The sequence below is a fragment of the Coregonus lavaretus genome (assembly GCF_964263955.1).
Source record: "Coregonus lavaretus genome assembly, chromosome: 6".
Taxonomy (NCBI): domain Eukaryota; kingdom Metazoa; phylum Chordata; class Actinopteri; order Salmoniformes; family Salmonidae; genus Coregonus; species Coregonus lavaretus.
In genome coordinates, this window is record NC_139993.1 from 14,677,993 (window position 1) to 14,705,157 (window position 27,165).

The following is a 27,165-nucleotide window of genomic DNA, read 5'->3' on the forward strand; positions in this document are numbered from 1 at the left end:
GCTGAAAACTGTTGTGCTGATTAAAGAAGCAATCAAACTGGCCGCCTTGAGACTAGTTGAGTATCTGGAGCATCAGCAATTGTGGGTTCAATTACAGGCTCAAAATGGCCAGAAACAAAGAACTTCTGAAACTCGTCAGTCTATTCTTGTTTTGAGAAATGAAGGCTATTCCATGTGAGAAATTGCCAAGAAACTGAAAATCTCGTACAACGCTGTGTACTACTCCCTTCACAGAACAGCGCAAACTGGCTCTAACCAGAATAGAAAGAGGAGTGGGAGGCCCTGGTGCACAACTGAGCAAGAGGACAAATACATTAGAGTGTCTAATTTGAGAAACAGGCACCTCACAGGTCCTCAACTGGCAGCTTCATTTAATAGTACCCGCAAAACACCAGTCTCAACGTCAACAGTGAAGAAGCGACTCCGGGATGCTGACCTTCTAGGCAGAGTTGCAAAGAAAAAGCCACATCTCAGACTGGCCAAAAAAAAGAAAAGATTAAGATGGGCAGTCGAAGATATGGCTTTTTCTTTGCAACTCTGACAAACTTTTGAACGGTAGTGTAAATCCAGTGAGGGAAAAAAGTATTTGATCCCCTGTTGATTTTGTACGTTTGCCCACTGACAAAGATATGATCAGTCTATAATTTTAATGGTAGGTTTATTTGAACAGTGAGAGACAGAATAACAACAAAAAAATCCAGAAAAACACATGTGAATGCTATAAATTGATTTGCATTTTAATGAGGGAAATAAGTATTTGACCCCTCTGCAAAGCATGACTTAGTACTTGGTGGCAAAACCCTTGTTGGCAATCACAGAGGTCAGACGTTTCTTGTAGTTGGCCACCAGGTTTGCACACATCTCAGGAGGGACATTGTCCAACCCCTCTTTGCAGATCTTCTCCAAGTCATTAAGGTTTTGAGGCTGACGTTTGGCAACTCGAACCTTCAGCTCCCTCCACATATTTTCTATGGGATTAAGGTCTGGAGACTGGCTAGGCCACTCCAGGACCTTAATGTGCTTCTTCTTGAGCCACTCCTTTGTTGCCTTGGCCGTGTGTTTTGGATCATTGTCATGCTGGAATACACATCCACAACCAATTTTCAACACCCTGGCTGAGGGAAGGAGGTTCTCACCCAAGATTTGACGGTACATGGCACCGTCCATCGTCCCTTTGATGCAGTGAAGTTGTCCTGTCCCCTTAGCAGAAAAACACCCCCAAAGCATAATGTTTCCACCTCAAAGTTTGATGGTGGGGATGGTGTTCTTGAGGTCATAGGCAGCATTCCTCCTCCTCCAAACACGGCGAGTTGAGTTGATGGCAAAGAGCTCGATTTTGGTCTCATCTGACCACAACACTTTCACCCAGTTCTCCTCTGAATCATTCAGATGTTCATTGGCAAACTTCAGACGGGCCTGTATATGTGCTTTCTTGAGCAGGGGACCTTGCGGGCGCTGCAGGATTTCAGTCCTTCACGGCGTAGTGTGTTACCAATTGTTTTCTTGGTGACTATGGTCCCAGATGCCTTGAGATCATTGACAAGATCCTCCCGTGTAGTTCTGGGCTGATTCCTCACCGCTCTCATGATCAATGCAACTCCACGAGGTGAGATCTTGCATGGAGCCCCAGGCCGAGGGAGATTGACAGTGCTTTTGTGTTTCTTCCATTTGCGAATAATCACACCAACTGTTGTCACCTTCTCACCAAGCTGCTTTGCGATGGTCTTGTAGCCCATTCCAGCCTTGTGTAGGTCTACAATCTTGTCCCTGACATCCTTGGAGAGCTCTTTGGTCTTGGCCATGGTGGAGAGTTTGGAATCTGATTGATTGATTGCTTCTGTGGACAGGTGTCTTTTATACAGGTAACAAACTGAGATTAGGAGCACTCCCTTTAAGAGTGTGCCCCTAATCTCAGCTCGTTACCTGTATAAAAGACACCTGGGAGCCAGAAATCTTTCTGATTGATAGGGGGTCAAATACTTATTTCCTTCATTAAAATGCAAATCAATTTATAACATTTTTGACATGCGTTTTTCTGGATTTCTTTGTTGTTATTCTGTCTCTCACTGTTCAAATAAACCTACCATTAAAATTATAGACTGATCATGTCTTTGTCAGTGGGCAAACATACAAAATCAGCAGGGGATCAAATACTTTTTTCCCTCACTGTATAGAGAACATACAAAAATGATATGGTAATACGAAATGTAAGTTTACACACTCCCAGAAATGTCATACATGATGGCTCATTAGCTTATACACTAACTTTCACCCATATAGATGGGGTGGGGGTGGAGCCAGAGACCGCAGGGGTGCAAACTCTAGAACCCAGTTAATATAGAAAATTGATTTTATCAAACAAAACTATGCTATATTTTATCTCTGTGACCCTTAGGATGATAAATCAGAGCAAGATTACTGAATTTAAGTACATTATTTACCTTCAGAGGTGAATGTATCAAACAAGTTGCCGTGGTATGTTTTTTGTTGTTGTGCACTCTCCTCAAACAATAGCATGATAGCTACTGTAAATTGGACAGTGCAGTTAGATTAACAAGAATTTAAGATTTCTGCCCATATAAGACATGTCTATGTCCTGGAAAGTTTGCTGTTACTTACAACAGACATGCTAAGGTTAAACTGACGTATTTAGCCATGTTCGGCTTCAATTAATTGGCACAAAACGTGCGTCAGACAATGCATAGCATAGGTGGGGGTCACCTAAATTCCCTGAAGTAGGCTAGGCCTAATATATAGGCTAGCATAAGAATGGTGGATTATTGGCCCAGTCCCAGCCTATGAATGAACTTCTAAATTACACATCTTTGTTTTCTGTTCCCTTCTTGTGCATTTCATACCTCTCTGCTGGCATTACCACTGGCCTCTCTCTCTTCCATCCTCTCTCTATTCCTCTTATAGCTCTTGAACCAGTAGCCTAGCCCAAAGCGTGTCCCAGAAGTAGCAATATTAGTTTGGTCACATATTTTGAGTAATTAAAAAATATCTATATTCGAGGAAAGAAGCACCTTGCTCTCATGTAAATCTTGGTGGGGCAAACTCAACAATATTTTTTAGATGCATGCAAGCGAAGCCACAACACTAAACAATACATTAAATCCACAATAACGGATTTATAGTGCCCACAAACTGTTATGGCCTACATAGAACTGTCCCGAAAGCGGAGCTTTCCTTTCAGCACCATGCATGGTGAATACTTACCATCGCTACCCTTGGCTATCAGCAGAGCCTCGTCTGGCAGTTCATGGCTGATATGGCTGACTTGCTTAAATAAATATGGTTTCTAATGACTCCTTGTGGATTTGTATAACTCGACCGTATTTGTATTTATTATGATCCCCATTAGCTGCTGCCAAGGCAGCAACTACTCTTCCTGGGGTCCAGGAAAATATAGGCAGTTATACAGCATTCTCCTTCAATAACAACGAATGTCGATAATGAGTTTTGACTTTTGAACCATACACAAACATTATTACATTTATGTTCAGTAAATTCATAATGTTTGTTCTTATATCATTAACACTTAGCTCTAAGTATAAGCAAGTGCAAGCAAACGAGCTGCGACCGGTAGGCCTATTCGTTCAGCACTTCCGAAATTGACAGCGACAGATATTCAGATAGATGTTAGTTCAGATGAATTCAGCAAGATGTGGAGAACTTAACTTTACTCTTCTTTAAGTCACCACACACAGAGAGAGAGAGAGAGAGAGAGAGAGAGAGAGAGAGAGAGAGAGAGAGAGAGAGAGAGAGAGAGAGAGAGAGAGAGAGAGAGAGAGAGAGAGAGAGAGAGAGAGAGAGAGAGAGAGAGAGAGAGAGAGAGAGAGAGAGAGAGAGAGAGAGAGAGAGAGAAGCGGACTCAGCGATTAGCCTACTATTTGAAGTATTTTATTATGTGGAAAAAAATACAATAACAAGGATTCACTTTTATAGACAATATAACGACACACAGACAGTGCATTGTGCAAACAAAACACCCTTCGCAATACGAACTGGAATTACATGGGTCTATTACTGAACTTTTTGTTGAATGGGAAGAGACTGTCACTGGAAAACATGGTTACAGACCCAACAACATTATATATTGTCCCCTCCTCGTGGAGAAAAGCACATAAGCTAATTATAATACACAGAATAAGCAAAACATTTACATTACATTACATTTTAGTCATTTAGCAGACGCTCTTATCCAGAGCGACTTACAGTTAGTGAATACATTTTTTTTTTTTATACTGGCCCCCTGTGGGAATCGAACCCACAACTCTGGCGTTGCAAACGCCATGCTCTATCAACTGAGCTACATCCCTGCCGGCCATTCCCTCCCCTACCCTGGACGACGCTGGGCCAATTGTGCGCCGCCCATGAGTCTCCCGGTCGCGGCCGGCGGCGACAGAGCCTGGATTCGAACCAGGATCTCTAGTGGCACAGTTAGCACTGCGATGCAGTGCCTTAGACCACTGCGCCACTCAGGAGTACAAAACAATGAAATGTATCATTCTAACTGATGAATAAGATACTAATGAGATAGACCTACGTATATAAGTAATATAACAATGGAGATGTACAAATGATGACATAAGGGAACGATGAGCGGATAAGAGGCAAGCTGTAATTTGGATTAAGACATGAGCGATCTGAGACGGACGTAGCCTATATGCCTATTCGTTCAGCACTATTGAAAAAGGACAGCGACAGAATTCAGAACATGAGCTGTTCTTACAGTATTCTCCCTGTACACCAAGTCAGAACAGTATGTTAAATAATGTGGGCACATAAGCAGACAATGAAAGCTCTTACAATATTCGATGATGACATTTCTCTAAAACAGGCTATAGGCCAAATGTGCACCACCAATTCGGAACAGTAGGCTAAGTTCTGAGGGGGAGAGGAACCAAATTCTTAGCGTGAGACACATATGCTACTAACGGCTTACTTACCACACAACATACACTTAGTGTTCATTTTTTAGCTAGAGTATACATATCCACCTGGCATATTACATCACTTATGCAGCAGCATACAAGACATATTTTTGGATCGTTGTTGTGCTCACTTGAACAGGAAGGTGGGCAAACTCTGGCATTCTCTGGATGAGCTTGAAGTCATGCTGGATTGACAGCATTGCCAATGCATTCAAACTTTTCTGCCCATGATGTTGCGTGTGAAGGTTTTTATGCTTTTATGCGTGTTCGTTTTCTATTGTGCTTGATGTAGGCTACCCTTAAAAAGGGGTTGGTCATCATAATGCCTGTGATCTCCTTCATGTATGGTCTCAAAAAAACACCTGAAAATGCCTGGGCAGGAGTCGGCCGACTCGTCATGGCCCCACAGTGCTGTCTCACAATTGCCACACAATTTAATGCATGCTATAATTCTGGCAAGCATGTACCTATTCTCCTCCGTTTGTTGATTATGAAGGTCATGGCCCATCTACAGTATATTTTCCACAGAAATCCGAGTTTAACAGAATTGTGATGAACAATTCTCATGTTTTGAGACCCTTTCAGACATACAGTGGGGAAAAAAGTATTTAGTCAGCCACCAATTGTGCAAGTTCTCCCACTTAAAAAGATGAGAGAGGCCTGTAATTTTCATCATAGGTACACGTCAACTATGACAGACAAATTGAGATTTTTCTTTCCAGAAAATCACATTGTAGGATTTTTAATGAATTTATTTGCAAATTATGGTGGAAAATAAGTATTTGGTCACCTACAAACAAGCAAGATTTCTGGCTCTCACAGACCTGTAACTTCTTCTTTAAGAGGCTCCTCTGTCCTCCACTCGTTACCTGTATTAATGGCACCTGTTTGAACTTGTTATCAGTATAAAAGACACCTGTCCACAACCTCAAACAGTCACACTCCAAACTCCACTATGGCCAAGACCAAAGAGCTGTCAAAGGACACCAGAAACAAAATTGTAGACCTGCTCCAGGCTGGGAAGACGGAATCTGCAATAGGTAAGCAGCTTGGTTTGAAGAAATCAACTGTGGGAGCAATTATTAGGAAATGGAAGACATACAAGACCACTGATAATCTCCCTCGATCTGGGGCTCCACGCAAGATCTCACCCCGTGGGGTCAAAATGATTACAAGAACGGTGAGCAAAAATCCCAGAACCACACGGGGGGACCTAGTGAATGACCTGCAAGCCTACCATCAGTAACACACTACGCCGCCAGGGACTCAAATCCTGCAGTGCAAGACGTGTCCCCCTGCTTAAGCCAGTACATGTCCAGGCCCGTCTGAAGTTTGCTAGATTGCATTTGGATGATCCAGAAGAGGATATGGAGAATGTCATATGGTCAGATGAAACCAAAATATAACTTTTTGGTAAAAACTCAACTCGTCGTGTTTGGAGGACAAAGAATGCTGAGTTGCATCCAAAGAACACCATACCGACTGTGAAGCATGGGGGTGGAAACATCATGCTTTGGGGCTGTTTTTCTGCAAAGGGACCAGGACGACTGATCCGTGTAAAGGAAAGAATGAATGGGGCCATGTATCGTGAGATTTTGAGTGAAAACCTCCTTCCATCAGCAAGGGCATTGAAGATGAAACGTGGCAATGATGACAATGATCCCAAACACACCGCCCGGGCAACGAAGGAGTGGCTTCGTAAGAAGCATTTCAAGGTCCTGGAGTGGCCTAGCCAGTCTCCAGATCTCAACCCCATATAAAATCTTTGGAGGGATTTGAAAGTCCGTGTTGCCCAGCGACAGCCCCAAAACATCATTGCTCTAGAGGAGATCTGCATGGAGGAATGGGCCAAAATACCAGCAACAGTGTGTGAAAACCTTGTGAAGACTTACAGAAAACGTTTGACCCGTGTCATTGCCAACAAAGGGTATATAACAAATTATTGAGAAACTTTTGTTATTGACCAAATACTTATTTTCCACCATAATTTGCAAATAAATTCATTAAAAATCCTACAATGTGATTTTCTGGATTTTTTTCTTCTCATTTTGTCTGTCATAGTTGACGTGTACCTATGATGAAAATTACAGGCCTCTCTCATCTTTTTAAGTGGGAGAACTTGCACAATTGGTGGCTGACTAATTACTTTTGTTCCCCACTGTAATTATAAAATATTGATAAAATATTTTTATCTGGACACTTTCTGTTTTTGATATTGCTGTAACCATTTCACTGTACCCTTTACACCTTCTGCATCCTGTGCATGTGACAAATACATTTAATTTTATTTGATATAGTGTCTGTTTACCACATGGCCTCACATGTAAATCCTTAAAGAGATGGGTGGGGCTAAGCCTTAAGAGGGTGTGAAAGATGCTGAATGGGTGTAGACAAAGAAGAGCTCTCCAGTAGGTGTACCAAAACATTCAAGGCTCATTTTCTCAAAAGTGAGGTTATAAGTTTATCAACTTCCAAAGCAGAATTATTTTCCCATTGTTCCTCCACTGCAGTGTATGATATACCATTTCCTAGCTCTGAGTCTCTACTTTTATCCAATGTAAAAAAAAAAAATAATAATTCAAATTCGTACACTGCTCGGCGATGCAAATGCCTCCTCTCCAATCAGAACCGTCTACCGATTATGGATGTAGTTTCAGACGCAGGAAACATGCTGCTATTTCACGACTTATTTCACAAGCTGTTGCAATGCAATGCTCTTAGACCCTGTCTTATGAATAGCAACATTAACAAAACAAAGGAGCTGATTGTGGACTTCAGGAGGAACCAGGCTGGACACGCCCCCATCCACATCAACTGGGCCGCCGTGGAAACTGTCAATAATTTCAAATTCTTTGGTGTACACATCTCAGAGAAGATTAAATGGTCTAACCACACGGACACCATGATGAAGAAGAAACGACAGCGACTCTTCAACCTCAGAAATGTGGCCTGTCCCCGAGGGCCCTCGCAGTGTACTACAGGAGCACCATCGAGAGCATACTGTCGGGCTGCATCACAGCCTGGTATGGCAACTCCACCACGCGGACCGCAAGGCGCTTCAGAGGGTGATACATGCAGCCGAACGCACCATTGGGTGCACACTGCCTGCCCTACAGGACACCTACAACACCAGGTGTCGCAAGAAGGCCAAGAAGATCATCAAGGACCCCAGCCACCCAAGCCATGCCCTGTTCTCTCCGCTTCAATCACTCTGATGCTGGCAGTCCAGGAGCATCATGGCAAAAACTGGAAGACTGGCCAATAGTTTCTACCCTCAGACCATCAAGTTGCTGAATAACCACCACTAGTCCGCTACCTGCTCCCCCCTCCCCTCTGCTACCCCTTGTCTCCTGAGTGGCGCAGTGGTCTAAGGCACTAGAGAAACTGTACCACTAGAGATCCTGGTTCGTATCCAGGCTCTGTCGTAGCCGGCCGCGACCGGGAGACTCATGGGCGGTGCACAATTGGCCCAGCGTCGTCCAGGGTAGGGGAGGGAATGGCCGGCAGGGATGTAGCTCAGTTGATAGAGCATGGCGTTTGCAACGCCAGGGTTGTGGGTTCGATTCCCATGGGGGAGCAGTATAAAAAAATATGTATTCACTAACTGTAAGTCGCTCTGGATAAGAGCGTCTGCTAAATGACTTAAATGTAAATGCTACTCCCCCTATGGGGTGCAGCCTAACGTTATGATGTGATATTTCTGTTTATATTGTTGTTTTTTTATTACCATTTTCATTATTTTATTTAACTTAGTCCTGCATATTGGAGCTCGGAGCCTAAGATTTTCACTGTACCCTGCAATCAAATTAAATAAAATAATTAATAAAGGTGTCTAAATGTGAGCTAGTTGGCTAGCTACCGTTGTTTCAGTTTAATTTTAATCTTCTGACTGGGGAGGCACAGCTTATGTATGACATCCTGTCCTGATGTTCCCTTTCCCTATGTGAATCAGGTATGGAGATTCTGTATGAAATGTGTGTATGTTTTTGTCTATGAATCAGGTATGGTGTCAAATTCAATAGCCATTTGGCAGTGTTGGGGAGTAGTGAACTACATGTAGTTCAACTAGTAATTGAACTACATTTTGCAGTAGCTTTGTGTTAGTTCAACTAAATTCATAATCTTGGTAGTGTTTTCAGTAGTTAATTACTTTTTTGCCATGTAGCGGCTTAGCTAACTACTGGAACTGCACACTACTTTTCGGCTAAAATTTACATTTACATTTACGTCATTTAGCAGACACTCTTATCCAGAGTGACTTACAAATTGGTGCATTCACCTTATAGCCAGTGGGATAACCACTTTACAAAATATATATATATATATATATTTTTTTTTTTTGGGGGGGGTGGTGTAAGTGGGGGTAGACTGATTACTTTATCCTATCCCAGGTATTCCTTAAAGAGGTGGGGTTTCAAGTGTCTCCGGAAGGTGGTGAGTGACTCCGCTGTCCTGGCGTCGTGAGGGAGCTTGTTCCACCATTGGGGTGCCAGAGCAGCGAACAGTTTTGACTGGGCTGAGCGGGAACTGTGCTTCCGCAGAGGTAGGGGGGCCAGCAGGCCAGAGGTGGATGAACGCAATGCCCTCGTTTGGGTGTAGGGACTGATCAGAGCCTGAAGGTACGGAGGTGCCGTTCCCCTCACAGCTCCGTAGGCAAGCACCATGGTCTTGTAGCAGATGCAAGCTTCAACTGGAAGCCAGTGGAGTGTGCAGAGGAGCGGGGTGACGTGAGAGAACTTGGGAAGGTTGAACACCAGACGGGCTGCGGCATTCTGGATGAGTTGTAGGGGTTTAATGGCACAGGCAGGGAGCCAAGCCAACAGCGAGTTGCAGTAATCCAGACGGGAGATGAAAAGTGCCTGGATTAGGACCTGTGCCGCTTCCTGTGTAAGGCAGGGTCGTACTCTCCGAATGTTGTAGAGCATGAACCTACAGGATCAGGTCACCGCCTTGATGTTAGCGGAGAACGACAGGGTGTTGTCCAGGGTCACGCCAAGGCTCTTCGACTCTGGGAGGAGGACACAACGGAGTTGTCAACCGTGATGGCGAGATCATGGAACGGGCAGTCCTTCCCCGGGAGGAAGAGCAGCTCCGTCTTGCCGAGGTTCAACTTGAGGTGGTGATCCGTCATCCTGGGTGTAGGCAGTAATTTTATTTTATTTTTCGGCATCAGGCCTGCCTAATTCTTATTTGGGACATAATTTTTGTGTTTCAAAGGCTAAATTACACATTCTGTTAAGATATGACCCCAAAGTGTTCTTTCAATTTATAGTCTATGACATTTTAGATTCACATATGAAATGTTTTCACAAAGTAGTTTGGATGTAGTGAACTACTTTATCAAAGCAACTTTAGTTAAGTAAACTATGTTTTTCTTAAGGGTAGCTTTAGTGTAACTACTGACTTTATTAAAGCACTATAGCTTAAAGCGGGACGAAACCCACAGTGCAAAATATAAAGTACTCAGGAAATAGTAGGAGTAATTCCTCTCAGGAAAACAAGCAACATATACAATGACCGACAAAGACAAATGACAGAGGGAGCATATATACAGAGATAGAGTCGGGATTGGAACCAGGTGTATGTAATGATGACGAAACGAGTCCGGGGTTGATGAGTGAAGGGCGTTTGCCAGCAGCAGGTTCGGCAGCAGCTAGAAGGCCGGCGACGCCGAACGCCTGAGCTGGACAGGAGGGGGAGCCAAAGCGAAGGCTGGTGTGACAATGATATTGTGAAATGTTTTTATCTATTTTAAAGTAATTTTCTATCATTAATTTCTATTCATTTATCTATCTAATCTATTCATATTTCAACATTGGTGCCTTATTCTATTAAAAATATATTAGCTATTGATCTTAAAGTCTCTTTTTATATTGTAATGTCATATTCTATTGTTATTTACTATCCTACATTGAGAATGTAGAATAGCAGAGCTGTTTCCAACTGAATGAGGGGAGGCACGGCTTATGTATGACGTCTAGTCCTGATGTTCCCTTTTCCATTCCCCATGTAAACCAGATGTGAATAAAGCCAACCCTCAGACCCTCAGCACAACCTCTTTCAAGGCGCCAGAACACAATGCACACACCATCTCACACCAACGCACACCAGCTACACTTACATTTAAGAGGCACCGGGAAAATATGCAAGCAATGTCATAAAACAGCACTATAATTCCCAATATTGGATTTTTAAAAACTTTACTTTAAAGCAACACTGTGAGGAAGACCAAATGGACATAATTGTCAGGTTGCTATTTAAAACCTGAAAATAATTATTCAGGGGAAGAGCAATCTTTTTTATATATTTTGTTCATTCGAAAATGGTACCCTCATCAATTCTAAACTATTTCCATACTCCCAAAACAGCAAAAAATATCTTCTTTGTTTTTTGTTTATGAAAGTACTATAGTCTTTCAAAAGAAGACAAGACAGAGTAGAACAAAAGCTGAATACACTTGAATAAATGAATCCTTAGTAAATTCAGTAATGACATTAATTATTTATTTATATTTTGTTCAACAACAGCCCCTTCAAAAGACATATTACCATTTTAGGTGGATATGATCTAGAGGACAACCTAATATCACACATCTAACATTAAGTTGGTCCTGTATTGATGAGAAATCATAGGCACAGGTAATGGGCTTTTTTTATTCAGGGCCATCCCACTGGGCACACAACGTCATTTAAAAGTGGACATTTGGGTAGTATTTGGTTGAAACTTTGATCATTGAGAGTTCAACCTTTATTCACCCACTCAAAAAGACACCCAGAAGTTTGTTGAATTCCCAATGTGTTAGCACTATCCTTTCAACCATCTAAAAGTGCCACCAAATTCCAATGGAAAAAAAATGTCAGATAGTTTGTATTTAGACAACAACTTAATGTGTTATCACTGTGCTTCATTTAATAGCACAACCAAGTGACCTGGATTGCAGCTGAGATTACATTAAAAGCACATAGTGCAAGTGATCAATGTTGTTTGAGTTTCTGAGCAGATTTTTATAACGATTGTGAAGATCTCCACAGACCTGCGACCTTTGCATGCTATCTTGAACATGCACACTTTCTATGATTACTTAAGAAGACGTATAGTTACAGTAACGTCAAAATTTGGCAATGGGTGTGTTACTCATTTTAAGGTTGAATAGATATTGTTACTTTAGTTAGTAAGATAGCCTTAACTTTAGACCATTTACTGTATTACAAAAATAATATTGAATTGTGTTTGGTTGACAATGCAACAAAATATCAACATTTAAAGGAGATTTATCTAATGCTTGGATAGTTTAATCTGAGCCACTGGGTTTCTATAACTTTTAATTTTGGTTTTGTTGGAGACGTGAATCCAACATATAATTTGTTAACTTGGCAACATGTTAATACGCTATTTACTGTATTCCAAAAGTGATATTGAACCAAATATCAACATTTGAAGGAGAAGTACAGGATCTTCTGTGCCACTTACTTAGTCTGGCTTTAATTCCATAATTGATATGTTGATTTCACGTCTCCATCTCAACCACCAAAAATCTAAGTTAAAGAATAGGAATAAAATCAAACTTGATTTAAAGTGCATTTAAAGTTGAATTTGATTTGATTTAGTCCTATTCTTTAAGTTAGGTTTTTGGTGGTTGAGATGGAGACGTGAATCCAACATATTTTTTATTTTTATTTATTTATTTCACCTTTATTTAACCAGGTAACAAGTTCTCATTTACAACTGCGACCTGGCCAAGATAAAGCAAAGCAGTGCGATAAAAACAACAACAACACAGAGTTACATATGGGATAAACAAAACGTACAGTCAATAACACAATAGAAAATCTATATACAGTGTGTGCAAATGTAGTAAGTTATGGAGGTAAGGCAATACATAGGCCATAGTGCAAAGTAATTACAATTTAGTATTAACACTGGAGTGATAGATGTGCAGAAGATGATGTGCAAATAGAGATACTGGGGTGCAAATGAGCAAAATAAATAACAATATGGGGATGAGGTAGTTGGGTGGGCTAATTACAGATGGGCTGTGTACAGGTGCAGTGATCGCTAAGCTGCTCTGACAACTGATGCTTAAAGTTAGTGAGGGAGATAAGAGTCTCCAGCTTCAGAGATTTGTGCAGTTTGTTCCAGTCATTTGCAGCAGAGAACTGGAAGGAATGGCGGCCAAAGGAGGTGTTGGCTTTGGGGATGACCAGTGAGATATACCTGCTGGAGCGCATACTATGGGTGGGTGTTGCTATGGTGACCAATGAGCTAAGATAAGGCGGGGATTTGCCTAGCAGTGATTTATAGATGACCTGGAGCCAGTGGGTTTGGAATATGTAGTGAGGGCCAGCCAACGAGAGCGTACAGGTCACAATGGTGGGTAGTATATGGGGCTTTGGTGACAAAATGGATGGCACTGTGATAGACTACATCCAATTTGCTGGTAGAGTGTTGGAGGCTATTTTGTAAATGACATCGCCGAAGTCAAGGATCGGTAGGATAGTCAGTTTTACGAGGGCATGTTTGGCAGCATGAGTGAAGGAGGCTTTGTTGCGAAATAGGAAGCCGATTCTAGATTTAACTTTAGATTAGAGATGCTTAATGTGAGTCTGGAAGGAGAGTTTACGGTCTAACCAGACACCTAGGTATTTGTAGTTGTCGACATATTCTATGTCAGACCCGCCGAGAGCAGTGATTCTAGTCGGGCGGGCGGGTGCAAGCAGCGTTCGATTGAAGAGCATGCATTTAGTTATACTAGTGTTTAAGAGCAGTTGGAGGCAACGGAAAGAGTGCTGTATGGCATTGAAGCTCGTTTGGAGGTTTGTTAACACAGTGTCCAATGAAGGGCCAGATGTATACAAAATGATGTCGTCTGCATAGAGGTGGATCTGAGAGTCACCATCAGCAAGAGCGACATCATTGATATACACAGAGAATAGAGTCTGCCCGAGAATTGAACCGTGTGGCACCCCCATAGAGACTGCCAGAGGTCCAGACAACAGGCCCTCCGATTTGACACATTGAACTCTATCTGAGAAGTAGTTGGTGAACCAGTCGAGGCAGTCATTTGAGAATCCAAGGCTATTTAGTCTGCCAATAAGAATGTGGTGATTGACGGAGTCAAAAGCCTTGGACAGGTCGATAAAGACGGCTGCAAAGTACTGTCTTTTATCGATCGCGGTTATAATATCGTTTAGGACCTTGAGCGTGGCTGAGGTGCACCCATGACCAGCTCGGAAACCAGATTGCATAGCGGAGAAGGTACGGTGGGATTCGAAATGGTCGGTGATCTGTTTGTTAACTTGGCTTTCAAATACTTTCGAAAGGCAGGGCAGGATGGATATAGGTCTGTAACAGTTTGGATCTAGAGTGTCACCCCCTTTGAAGAGGGGGATGACCGCGGCAGCTTTCCAATCTCTGGAGATCTCAGACGATACGAAAGAGAGGTTGAACAGGCTGGTAATAGGGGTTGCAACAATTTCAGCAGCTTATTTTAGAAAGAAAGGGTCCAGATTGTCTAGCCCAGCTGATTTGTAGGGGTCCAGATTTTGCAGCTCTTTCAGAACATCAGCTGTCTGAATTTGGGTGAAGGAGAAGCGGGTGGGGGCATGGGCAAGTTGCAGCGGAGGGTGCAGAGCTGGTGGCTGGGGTAGGGGTAGCCAGGTGGAAAGCATGGCCAGCCGTAGCAAAATGCTTGTTGAAATATTCGATTATCGTAGATTTATCGGTAGTGACAGTGTTTCCTAGCCTCAGTGCAGTGGGCAGCTGGGAGGAGGTGCTCTTATTCTCCATGGACTTTACAGTGTCCCAAAACTTTTTGGAGTTAGTGCTACAGGATGCAAATATCTGTTTGAAAAAGCTAGCCTTTGCTTTCCTAACTGATTGTGTATATTGGTTCCTGACTTCCCTGAAAAGTTGCATATCGCGGGGGCTGTTCGATGCTAATGCAGTACGCCACAGGATGTTTTTGTGCTGGTCAAGGGCAGTCAAGTCTGGGGTGAACCAGGGGCTATATCTGTTCTTAGTTCTGATTTTTTTTAATGGGGCATGCTTATTTAAGATGGAGAGGAACGCACTTTTAAAGAACAACCAGGCATCCTCTACTGACGGAATGAGGTCAATATCCATCCAGGATACCCGGGCCAGGTCAATTAGAAAGGCCTGCTCGCTGAAGTGTTTTAGGGAGCGTTTGACAGTGAGGGGTGGTCGTTTGACCGCGGACCCATTACGGACGCAGGCAATGAGGCAGTGATCGCTGAGATCCTGGTTGAAGACAATGGAGGTGTATTTAGAGGGTAAATTAGTCAGGATGATATCTATGAGGGTGCCCATGTTAACGGATTTAGGGTTGTACCTGGTAGGTTCCTTGATAATTTGTGTGAGATTGAGGGCATCTAGTTTAGATTGTAGGATGGCCGGGGTGTTAAGCATATCCCAGTTTAGGTCACCAAGCAATACGAACTTTGAGGATAGATGGGGGGCAATCAATTCACATATGGTGTCCAGGGCACAGCTGGGGACTGAGGGGGGTTTGTAGCAAGCGGCAACAGTGAGAGACTTATTTCTGGAAAGGTGGATTTTTAGAAGTAGAAGCTCAAACTGTTTGGGCACAGACCTGGATAGTATGATAGAGCTCTGCAGGCTATCTCTACCGTAGATTCCAACTCTGCTACCTTTGGCAGTTCTATCTAGACGGAAAATGTTGTAGTTGGGAATGGAGATTTCTGAATCTTTGGTTGCCTTCCTAAGCCAGGATTCAGACACTGCTAGAACATCAGGGTTAGCGGAGTGTGCTAACGCAGTGAATAAATAAAAAAATAAAAAAAATAAAAAATAATAACTCAAACTTAGGGAGGAGGCTTCTGATGTTAACCTGCAAGAAACCATGGCTTTTGCAGTTGCAGAAGTCAACAAATGATAGCGCTTGGGGAGTAGGAGTGATACTGGGGGCTACAGGGCCTGGGTTAACCTCTACATCACCAGAGGAACAGAGGAAGAACAGAATAAGGATATGGCTAAAGGCTTTAAGAACTGGTCTTCTAGTGCATTGGGTACAGAGAATAAAAGGGGCAGATTTCCGGGCGTTGTAGAATAGATTCAGGGCATTATGTACAGACAAGGATATGGAAGGATATGAGTACAGTGGAGGTAAACCTAAGCGTTGGGTAACGATGAAAGAGATAGCATCACTGGAGGCACCGATTGAGCCGGTCTCCGCGTGTGTGGGGGGGGTGGGACAAAGGAGCTATCTGAGGCAGGTTGAGCGGCACTGGGAGCTCTATAGTGAAAAAGTACAGTAAGAAGTAACCGAAACAGCAATAGGCAAGGCATATTGACATGGGAGAGGCATAAAGCAATCACAGGTGTTATTCGAGAGAGCTAAGACAACAGCTGGTAATGGCGACGAAAGTTTGAGCTGAGGCTAAACAGATAAACAGGATGGGGTACTGTATAAAGGAACAGTCCAGCAGGCATCAGCTGTGTAGCTGAGTGATCATAAGGTCCAGTGAATAGCAATAGGTGAGTCCGGGAGCAGTTCAGTTCAGTGGCTGCTACGGCACAGGCGAGCGGGAGGCACGGCTGTTGATTGCGTGTGCTAGCGGGCCGGGGCTAGCAGATAGATCTTCGTGGTCATCGCAACGGGAAGCCTGTTGAAACCACATCAGACGATTACGTCGGCAGACCAGTCGTGATGGATCGGCGGGGCTCTGTGTCAACACTAGGAGGTCCCGTCTGGTTGACAGAGAGGTAGATAGCCGGGAGATGGGCCTGGCTCGAGGCTAGCTCAACAACAACAACAGCCATTCGGTTGCAGCTAGCTAGTTGCGATGATCCGGTTTTAAGGTCCAGTGATTCAGTGATTACGGCAGAATATCCGATATGCTATGGCTCGATAGCGAGATGTGCAGACTGGCCGATAATTGTCCAGGCTAGAGCTGGCTTGTACAGTGGGGAAAAAAAGTATTTAGTCAGCCACCAATTGTGCAAGTTCTCCCACTTAAAAAGATGAGAGAGGCCTGTAATTTTCATCATAGGTACACGTCAACTATGACAGACAAAATGAGATTTTTTTTCCCAGAAAATCACATTGTAGGATTTTTAATAAGTATTTGGTCAATAACAAAAGTTTCTCAATACTTTGTTATATACCCTTTGTTGGCAATGACACAGGTCAAACGTTTTCTGTAAGTCTTCACAAGGTTTTCAAACACTGTTGCTGGTATTTTGGCCCATTCCTCCATGCAGATCTCCTCTAGAGCAGTGATGTTTTGGGGCTGTCGCTGGGCAACACGGACTTTCAACTCCCTCCAAAGATTTTCTATGGGGTTGAGATCTGGAGACTGGCTAGGCCACTCCAGGACCTTGAAATGCTTCTTACGAAGCCACTCCTTCGTTGCCCGGGCGGTGTGTTTGGGATCATTGTCATGCTGAAAGACCCAGCCACGTTTCATCTTCAATGCCCTTGTTGATGAAAGGAGGTTTTCACTCAAAATCTCACGATACATGGCCCCATTCATTCTTTCCTTTACACGGATCAGTCATCCTGGTCCCTTTGCAGAAATACATCCCCAAAGCATGATGTTTCCACCCCCATGCTTCACAGTAGGTATGGTGTTCTTTGGATGCAACTCAGCATTCTTTGTCCTCCAAACACGACGAGTTGAGTTTTTACCAAAAAGTTCTATTTTGGTTTCATCTGACCATATGACATTCTCTCAATTCTCTTCTGGATCATCCAAATGCACTCTAGCAAACTTCAGATGGGCCTGGACATGTACTGGCTTAAGCAGGGGGACATGTCTGGCACTGCAGGATTTGAGTCCCTGGCGGCGTAGTGTGTTACTGATGGTAGGCTTTGTTACTTTGGTCCCAGCTCTCTGCAGGTCATTCACTAGGTCCCCCCGTGTGGTTCTGGGATTTTTGCTCACCGTTCTTGTGATCATTTTGACCCCACGGGTTGAGATCTTGCGTGGAGCCCCAGATCGAGGGAGATTATCAGTGGTCTTGTATGTCTTCCATTTCCTAATTATTGCTCCCACAGTTGATTTCTTCAAACCAAGCTACTTACCTATTGCAGATTCAGTCTTCCCAGCCTGGTGCAGGTCTACAATTTTGTTTCTGGTGTCCTTTGACAGCTCTTTGGTCTTGGCCATAGTGGAGTTTGGAGTGTGACTGTTTGAGGTTGTGGACAGGTGTCTTTTATACTGATAACAAGTTCAAACAGGTGCCATTAATACAGGTAACGAGTGGAGGACAGAGGAGCCTCTTAAAGAAGAAGTTACAGGTCTGTGAGAGCCAGAAATCTTGCTTGTTTGTAGGTGACCAAATACTTATTTCCCACCATAATTTGCAAATAAATTCATTAAAAATCCTACAATGTGATTTTCTGTCATAGTTGACATGTACCTATGATGAAAATTACAGCCCTCTCTCATCTTTTTAAGTGGGAGAACTTGCACAATTGGTGGCTGACTAAATACTTATTTTCCCCACTGTAGGTAATGCAGGTAGGTGGTAGGTGATGAAGACTACTAACGGTGGCTAATAGCAAGTAGCTAGTTAGCTGGCTAGCTGGCTAGTTTCAGCCAGATGTTCTAGATATGAAGGTATAAAGAAATAATAGAATCCGTTCCACATTGGGTGAGGCGGGTTGCAGGAAAGTATATCTAGTTAAAGGATGGAAAGTGAGATTGAGAAATACAGTGAGGGAAAAAAGTATTTGATCCCCTGCTGATTTTGTACGTTTGCCCACTGACAAAGAAATGATCAGTTTATAATTTGAATGGCCAGTTTATTTGAACAGTGAGAGACAGAATAACAACAAATGATGAGGGAAATAAGTATTTGACCCCCTCTCAATCAGAAAGATTTCTGGCTCCCAGGTGTCTTTTATACAGGTAACGAGCTGAGATTAGGAGCACACTCTTAAAGGGATTGCTATTAATCTCAGCTTGTTACCTGTATAAAAGACACCTGTCCACAGAAGCAATCAATCAATCAGATTCCAAACTCTCCACCATGGCCAAGACCAAAGAGCTCTCCAAGGATGTCAGGGACAAGATTGTAGACCTACACAAGGCTGGAATGGGCTACAAGACCATCGCCAAGCAGCTTGGTGAGAGGGTGACAACAGTTGACGCGATTATTCGCAAATGGAAGAAACACAAAAGAACTGTCAATCTCCCTCGGCCTGGGTCTCCATGCAAGATCTCACCTCGTGGAGTTGCAATGATCATGAGAACAGTGAGGAATCAGCCCAGAACTACACGGGAGGATCTTGTCAATGATCTCAAGGCAGCTGGGACCATAGTCACCAAGAAAACAATTGGTAACACACTACGCCGTGAAGGACTGAAATCCTGCAGCGCCCGCAAGGTCCCCCTGCTCAAGAAAGCACATATACAAGACGCCCGTCTGAAGTTTGCCAATGAACATCTGAATGATTCAGAGGTGAACTGGGTGAAAGTGTTGTGGTCAGATGAGACCAAAATCGAGCTCTTTGGCATCAACTCAACTCGCCGTGTTTGGAGGAGCAGGAATGCTGCCTATGACCCCAAGAACACCATCCCCACCGTCAAACATGGAGGTGGAAACATTATGCTTTGGAGGTGTTTTTCTGCTAAGGGGACAGGACAACTTCACCACATCAAAGGGACAATGGACGGGGCCATGTACCGTCAAATCTTGGGAGAGAACCTCCTTCCCTCAGCCAGGGCATTGAAAATGGGTCGTGGATGGGTATTTCAGCATGACAATGCCCAAAACACACGGCCAAGGCAACAAAGAACTGGCTCAAGAAGAAGTAGTTCGTAGACAAACTGGAATTAAAGCCAGACTAAGTCAGAGGCACAGATGGAACTATCCAAGCAGAATATACATCTCCTTTTTGGCTGTGTTGACAGCCAAACACAATTCAATATCCAGTTTGTCTACAAATTAACAATTGATATGTTGCCCTTAACAAAAAACAGGCTTCTGGCAAACAGCTGTGGCAAACCTTTGTCCAATTTGCCGCTAGCTCATATTTTCACATGCAAATCAGTTTTGTGGCAAACTGTTGCGGTAGAATTGCAGCAACTTGTGAACTTCTTGCAAACAATTTTGGCAAACTTGTGGCAAACATTCTACTGTTTTCAGTATTGGTTCAGTTTTCATGTCCAGACGTTTCTCTTGTTTTGTACTCTCCATGTTCGTTATTATTAAACTCACCATCTGCACCTGCTTCCTGACTCCCTGCGTCTACGTTACAGAATACTGCCTCAGAAATTATGGAAGCAGCAGATGATTACACCATCTTCCAGATGGTCGAGGAACAGCGTCATCAACTCCACCAACACCACTACCAGCTGGCTCTACTGGGTACGACCATGAAGGAGGTCCTCCGCGTACTCCACCGTCTCGACACCACCAGCGAGGTTCTCCATACCTCTGATGGAGGGCCGCCTACCACGGGTCGTCATAGTGAGCCAGTTCCCCAGTCTACCCATCCGTCCAGCCAGGTCAGTGATGCCCGACTTTCCCTTCTGGAGAAGAATGACGGTACTCCATCGAAATGCCATGGCTTCCTACTCATTTCCCTGCTGACCGGACGGGCGTTGGAGTGGGCTACGGCCGTCTGGGAGAGAGAAGAGGATGAGTTGGGTTCCTATGAGAGGTTCATGGCTCTGTTCAGGATGGTTTTCGACCATCCTCCAGAAGGCAGAGAGGGATGTGAGCGACTTTTTTAACTCCAGCAGAGTGCTCAGTCCGCTGCGGACTACGCCCTCCCCTTTCGGACTGTGGCAGCCTCCAGCAGATGGAATGAGCTGGTGCTCCACACTCTATTCAGCAGTGGACTGCGCAAGGAGGTCCAGACAGAGTTGGCATGTCGAAATGACAACCTATCCTTGGACACTCTCATCTCGATGGCCATCCATCTGGATAACCTTCTTCGGGAGCGCCGGTGTCCACCTCGCCACTTGCCTCCCTCCTTTGGCTGCCCTGAGGCAGAGCCTGAACCCATGGAGGTGGGGGCCATGCACCTCTCCGCAGCAGAGCGGCATCGCCGGAGACAGCTGGGGCCCTATAGTGGCCAGGAGGGACACCAGCTTCAGCAGTGCCCGGTGCTTCCTCACCCGGGGTCCGCTAAAGCAGAGGGTCGACCCCGTGACCTTCAGTCTCCCAGGGTAGGCGTGAGTATTCCATCATCACTTTCCACCAAACCCTTTCTGGTTTCAATTTCACTGGCTGGCTGTCCCTCATCTGTTGTCTCTACAGCTCTAGTGGACTCCGGTGCCACTAGGAACTTCATCAACCAGGCCCTCGCCTCCTCCCTGAACATAACTTCATACCCGCTCTCCTCTCCTTTTCCTGTCCAAGCTGTGGGCATGCAACCATTGGGATCCGGTACAATTACTCACGTCACAACACCACTCACCCTCACCGTGGGACCCAAGCACCAGGAAAGCCTTCCCTTCTTCATCATCACCGCACCCATACACAAAGTCATGCTCGGCCTCCTGTGGCTCCAACTCCATAACCCCACCATCTCCTGGTCAAAGATGAGAATCACCGCCTGGGGACCAGGATGCTGGAGGTCCTGCTTTCCCACACCCTGTGGTTCCACGTCGATGGAGGGTCCTGTGAGTGTCCTCCAGACCATCAAGCAGTCCTTCTGTATCGTTGGCCCCGTGTTTTGGGACGTAGATGTGGACATCCGCCAGGCTCTGGAGAGGGAACCCGCTCCTGCCACCTGCCCTCCAGAGCACATCTACGTCCCCACAGGGGTGAGAGATCGGCTGTTGACCTGGGCACACACATCCTTCGCCGCTGGACACCCAGGTATCACCCGCACAATCCAATCCCTCTCCGATAAACACTGGTGGCCCACCTTGGCGCAGGACATCGCCCACTATGTCAACTCATGTTCGGTATGTACAATCCAAATCTCCCTGGCACGCTCCAGCAGGTTAACTACTTCCCCTTCCCGTACCTCAGAGGCCTTGGTCACATCTGTCCATAGACTTTGTAATGGATCTCCCCCTTTCTGATGGTTTTACCACTATTCTGGCTGTTGACAGATTCTCCAAATCTTGCCGTTTTATCCCTCTCTCTGGTCTACCTACCGCTCTCCAGGTCTCTGAGGCACTTTTCCAGCAGGTCTTCTGGCACTATGGCCTTCCGGAGGACATAATTTCTGACCGTGGTCCCCAATTTTACGCCGCAGGTCTGGAAAGCCTTTATGGAGAAGCTGGGGGCCACGGTCAGCCTCACATCAGGGTACCAGCCTCAGTCTAACGGGCAGGTGGAGAAGACCAACCAGGAGCTGGGGAGGTTCCTAAGAAGTCACTGCCAGGACTGGCAGGGGTAGTGGGCCTGGTTCCTTCCCTGGGCGGAATAAGCCCAGAACTCACTTCGGCAGAGGAGGTGTGGAACACTGCACACGTGCACCTGTTTCCTGACTCCCTGCATCCATGTTACACATATTTTCAAATGCAAATTATTTTTTTGTGGCAAACTGTTGCGGTAAATTTACGGCAACTTGTGAAACACTGGCAAACAATTCTGGGAAACTTGTGGTGAACATTCTGTTTTCTGAAAATGCAGTATGAATATGCAAATTAGATCAGGTTTTTGGTTACTCTGTGTTAAACAACATTGAAATGTATCTACATAAACCAAATCACATATATTTAATGTCTTTAATAGATCAAAATAAATCCAATACAACTTGAAATCATCAACATGGTTATGCAAAAAATAGCAAAGACTGGATATTTCCCAAATAAAATAATATTTTTATGTAGCTACAACAGTTACATGAGAGAAATGTGAACACTATGGGGATGTTGACCTTAGGATGTTTAAAGGGACAACTACATAATTATTTAAATGAGCCAAGTGATAACTGAGCAATGATTAACCAATAGAGTTTTAAAAGATAATGAACAAAATTGTTATAATTAAAACAAACAAAAACAAACTCAAACCCAGTTCAGAATTATTGCCTTTTGGAGTGAACTTTGGAGATTGGGGGGGGGGGGGGCTGTGGAAGTCCTTCATCCAAAGCTTTTGAATGCATGCACTGAAACAATCAGAAAACAAAACAAAATTAGGATACTGAAAACAATGTATATTTTGGCATCTTAAAAGATAGAAATTGAGTTATGCCTAATATGGCATTTCATATTATTTTTGCAAAATTAATTATTGTTACTATAGAAAATGCTAGGTTTAAAAGAACCCAATTTGGGTTGTGCTGGGTCAATATTGGACAAACACAGCATTGGGTTAATTCAACCTAGAGGGTTTGGGTTATGCTTCTAACCCAGCACCTTGGGTTGAGCGCTTGACCCAACTGCTGGGTAAATTAGACTATATTGCTGAGTTAAAACAACCCAGTGTGTTGGGTTGTGACAAACCTAGCACATTGGGTTGGGGGATTGACCGAGCAGCTGGGTGATTTGTTATGTAATCTTTGGGTTATTTTCAGTGCCATCATAATAAAAATGTTGCTAGCATATCTTTGCCTTCCTTACCATCCCACCCCCTCCCTTTCTTACACACACAATCAAGATACAATGTTGAATATCAAATAACTAATTTATATTTCCTGCATTTCAGAACATACAGAGAATGTACAAGAATATACATTTTTTAAATAGCACATTGAAACAAAGCCCTATTGTCTAAATATGTATTATTTCACAAGATAAGATTTCATAAGATAGGTATGATTATTATAATTTATATTATTTCATGAACCAAACAGTCCAAACATCAGACTAAAGCCTCAGTTGAACTTGATGTGCACACTCAGATTGCAATCTGAGAAAAACAAAGCATGCGTGCGTGTGACACTGTCTGTCTTAAGTGGTATTAACACAGATCTGTTTATCAGACAGTGCCAGAGCTAATCAATAGATATTCACATTCAGTTACACACTTTAGCTATCTCAGGTGACAGCACATACACACACACACACACACACACACACACACACACACACACACACACACACACACACACACCATGCTGTTTTGCCATACAATAATTGTCTACATTTGAGTCAAGTTAAAACATTGTTACACAGAACAAGTGTACAATATTACATTTGTAGGTCACTCTACTAAAGACATGGACTAATGACTCATTGCTTAATAACTGTATTTCATTCATGAAGCACTTTTCACAATCCACAAAATGTAACATTTGTATTTCAAATAAATTGTTGTGATAGAATGAATGTACCAGAACGCGCATCAGTAGTTGAACTAAAGGCAAACGTGCCACATACCATACTGTAGGCAAAAAGCAGGGACAAATGCATTAAAAAACAAACTAAAAGTCAATTTAACAGAGCTGTAAATAGTGCCTTAAGAGCATATTAGCATTGGAATGAGACACTCATGGCTAATCCATCCATTGATCTATTAATTCACAGGAACATGTGCTTCCTCCTATCACTTTTCACACTACATACAAGAGCAGATACTTATCTACTATTGTTCAGTGGAAAAAGACATGGTCGCAACAGTCTTACTGCGGGGGATTCTGTTCCTGGCAGCTGATACACCGTGGTCTGTAGGAATTCCCATGCTGGGGCACAGTCTGGGAAAGTTGATATCAAACACATAATATGACTTGAAGCACACACCCAGTGCCCCAATCAGTGTACCTTGCTCCAATGCCAGTCCACTAATGACTGTAAACACCGGTGAGCAGTCCCCAAGAGCCAACACAAATGGGTAGGGTCTGGTCATCTCCGCCTGGAGCAGGTACTCAACCATGTTGGTCCCAAGCTGTTAGAGAAATCTTTTGATTTTAGAATATGATGACTTGTGCAAAGCGTGGAGGCACACTGACAATGCCATCACACACAATTTATTTTCTATATTTTATAGCCATTTACATAAACCAACACCCAATCCCTGTTTAATGCCTACATCTTCCATTAATTTGGGGCTGGGGCTCATAGGTTCCTTTACACAACACTAACCATGTTTCCATCCAACCATTTCATGCGGATTAATTACCTGATGCATGAAAAAAGTCACGGCCGGGCTGATGAAAACATGAAATGCTGGTACAATTTGTTTGTTCAACATGGTAGAGTATTTTTGTGTCGTTAAAATGTATTATGCGAGAAATGGCAGTGGAAACTATTTTATGCGCAAATGTTGATATAATAAGCATCATATCGAAGTAAACGTGGAGTCAAGCGATGATATGTTGTGTGGTCCTCTCACTATGACTCGGGAAAGCATGCAGTTTATAACATGCTGACCACACTGCTCCCATTACGTGCGCGAGCACTGCAAAATAAATGTACACATACAGTACATGTTATTAAATAATTTAATCCAAACTTTCATCTCAACCCCGAGGACAATTTATTAGCGAATATTGCATTAACAAACAGCCTCCTTTCCAGACCAATGTGGTTACAGCTCTCCCTGTGCTGTGAGGCTAGTTAATCACAGAAAACACAATCAAATTCAAGTCTAATGTTTTTGTAACAAATGTAACCCACCATGCCTGGAGTATACATCAGATGTGGATACTCTCAACTGTCTTGGCCCCATTCTGTCTGGTCCACTGAGCACTCTGGATCGCGGTCTCCTTCACGTGGGTTGCCGGCCAGATGTTGTTCAGCCACTTGGTCATCTAGGCTGCCCTCTCACAGTTGACTCTGTTGTGAGCACAAAGTATTCAATTAATTATACATTTTTAACAATCAGTTTTCAAAATACACATAAAATCTTTCAAGACCCGGCTACTGCTCAAGCTTGGTGTGTCACTTGATGTGTCCACAGTCCTATGTATTAATGTGTGTGTCCAGAGAACCTCCCCTTGTGCATAGAAAAGGTGGCGTTTACAGAATACTCACTGCATGTAAGGCTTTTATGTTCTTCTTTAATTTCAGGCTATAGTCGAGTCGTCCAAAAGCAAGAGTGTTTCTTGGTCCATCTCTTCCACTCCAAAAGAGAGGGTACCTAATCAGTTGCACAACTGAATGCATTAAACCGAAATGTGTCTTCCGCATTAAACCCAACTCCTCTGAACCCGGGGAGCAGTTGTTCTTGGGGGTTAATTGCCTTGCTCAAAGACATAACAGCAGATTTTTCCACTTTACTGGCTTGGGGATTCAAACCAGCAACCTATCAGTTACTAGCTCAGCGCTCTTAACCGCTAGGCTTAACTGCTAGGGGGGAGATTTTAAGGGATAGATTCACCCACATTTCAAAATTAAATACTTTGAGGGAAGGGTTGATAAGCCAGGTCAAATGGTTGAACAAAGGCAAGGGATTGAGGAAAGAGCAAAATGTATAGGGGCGGCAGTAGCTTCGAGGTTAGAAAGGCAGGCCGATATTCAAACCCCCAAGCTGCCTGCGGGGAAATCTGCAGGGAGTGATGCGTCAACCAGAGGGTTACCAGCTACAATATATCTGTATACTACCTACTGCTGTTGTGCCCTTGAGCAAGGCACTTTGCCCCTAAGTACCCATGAGCTCCGCCCAGCCTGTGATGTGTGTGATGTGTGTCAGGTTGGTCACTGTAACAGAATATGTGCAAATGGCCAATAAAGCAAGTATGGTAAAATGGCCAGACTATCTATGGTAGCTGTGCATGTAATGTATCTAGTCCCAAAGTGGCTGCATGGTTCTAAGAGGCTCTGGTGAAGTTAAGTCTTTCAAGTTTCCATTGAGGTTATGCTATTGGTTATCATTTACATTTACATTTAAGTCATTTAGCAGACGCTCTTATCCAGAGCGACTTACAAATTGGTGCATTCACCCTATTTTTTTTGGGGGGGGGGGGGGGGGGGGCTAGACGGATTACTTCATCCTATCCCAGGTATTCCTTAAAGAGGTGGGGTTTCAAATGTCTCCGGAAGGTGGTGAGTGACTCCGCTGTCCTGGCGTCGTGAGGGAGCTTGTTCCACCATTGGGGTGCCAGAGCAGCGAACAGTTTTGACTGTGCTGAGCGGGAACTATGCTTCCGCAGAGGAAGGGGAGCCAGCAGGCCAGAGGTGGATGAACGCAATGCCCTCGTTTGGGTGTAGGGACTGATCAGAGCCTGAAGGTACGGAGGTGCCGTTCCCCTCACTGCTCCATAGGCAAGCACCATGGTCTTGTAACGGATGCGAGCTTCAACTGGAAGCCAGTGGAGTGTGCGGAGGAGGGGGGTGACGTGAGAGAACTTGGGAAGGTTGAACACCAGACGGGCTGCGGCATTCTGGATGAGTTGTAG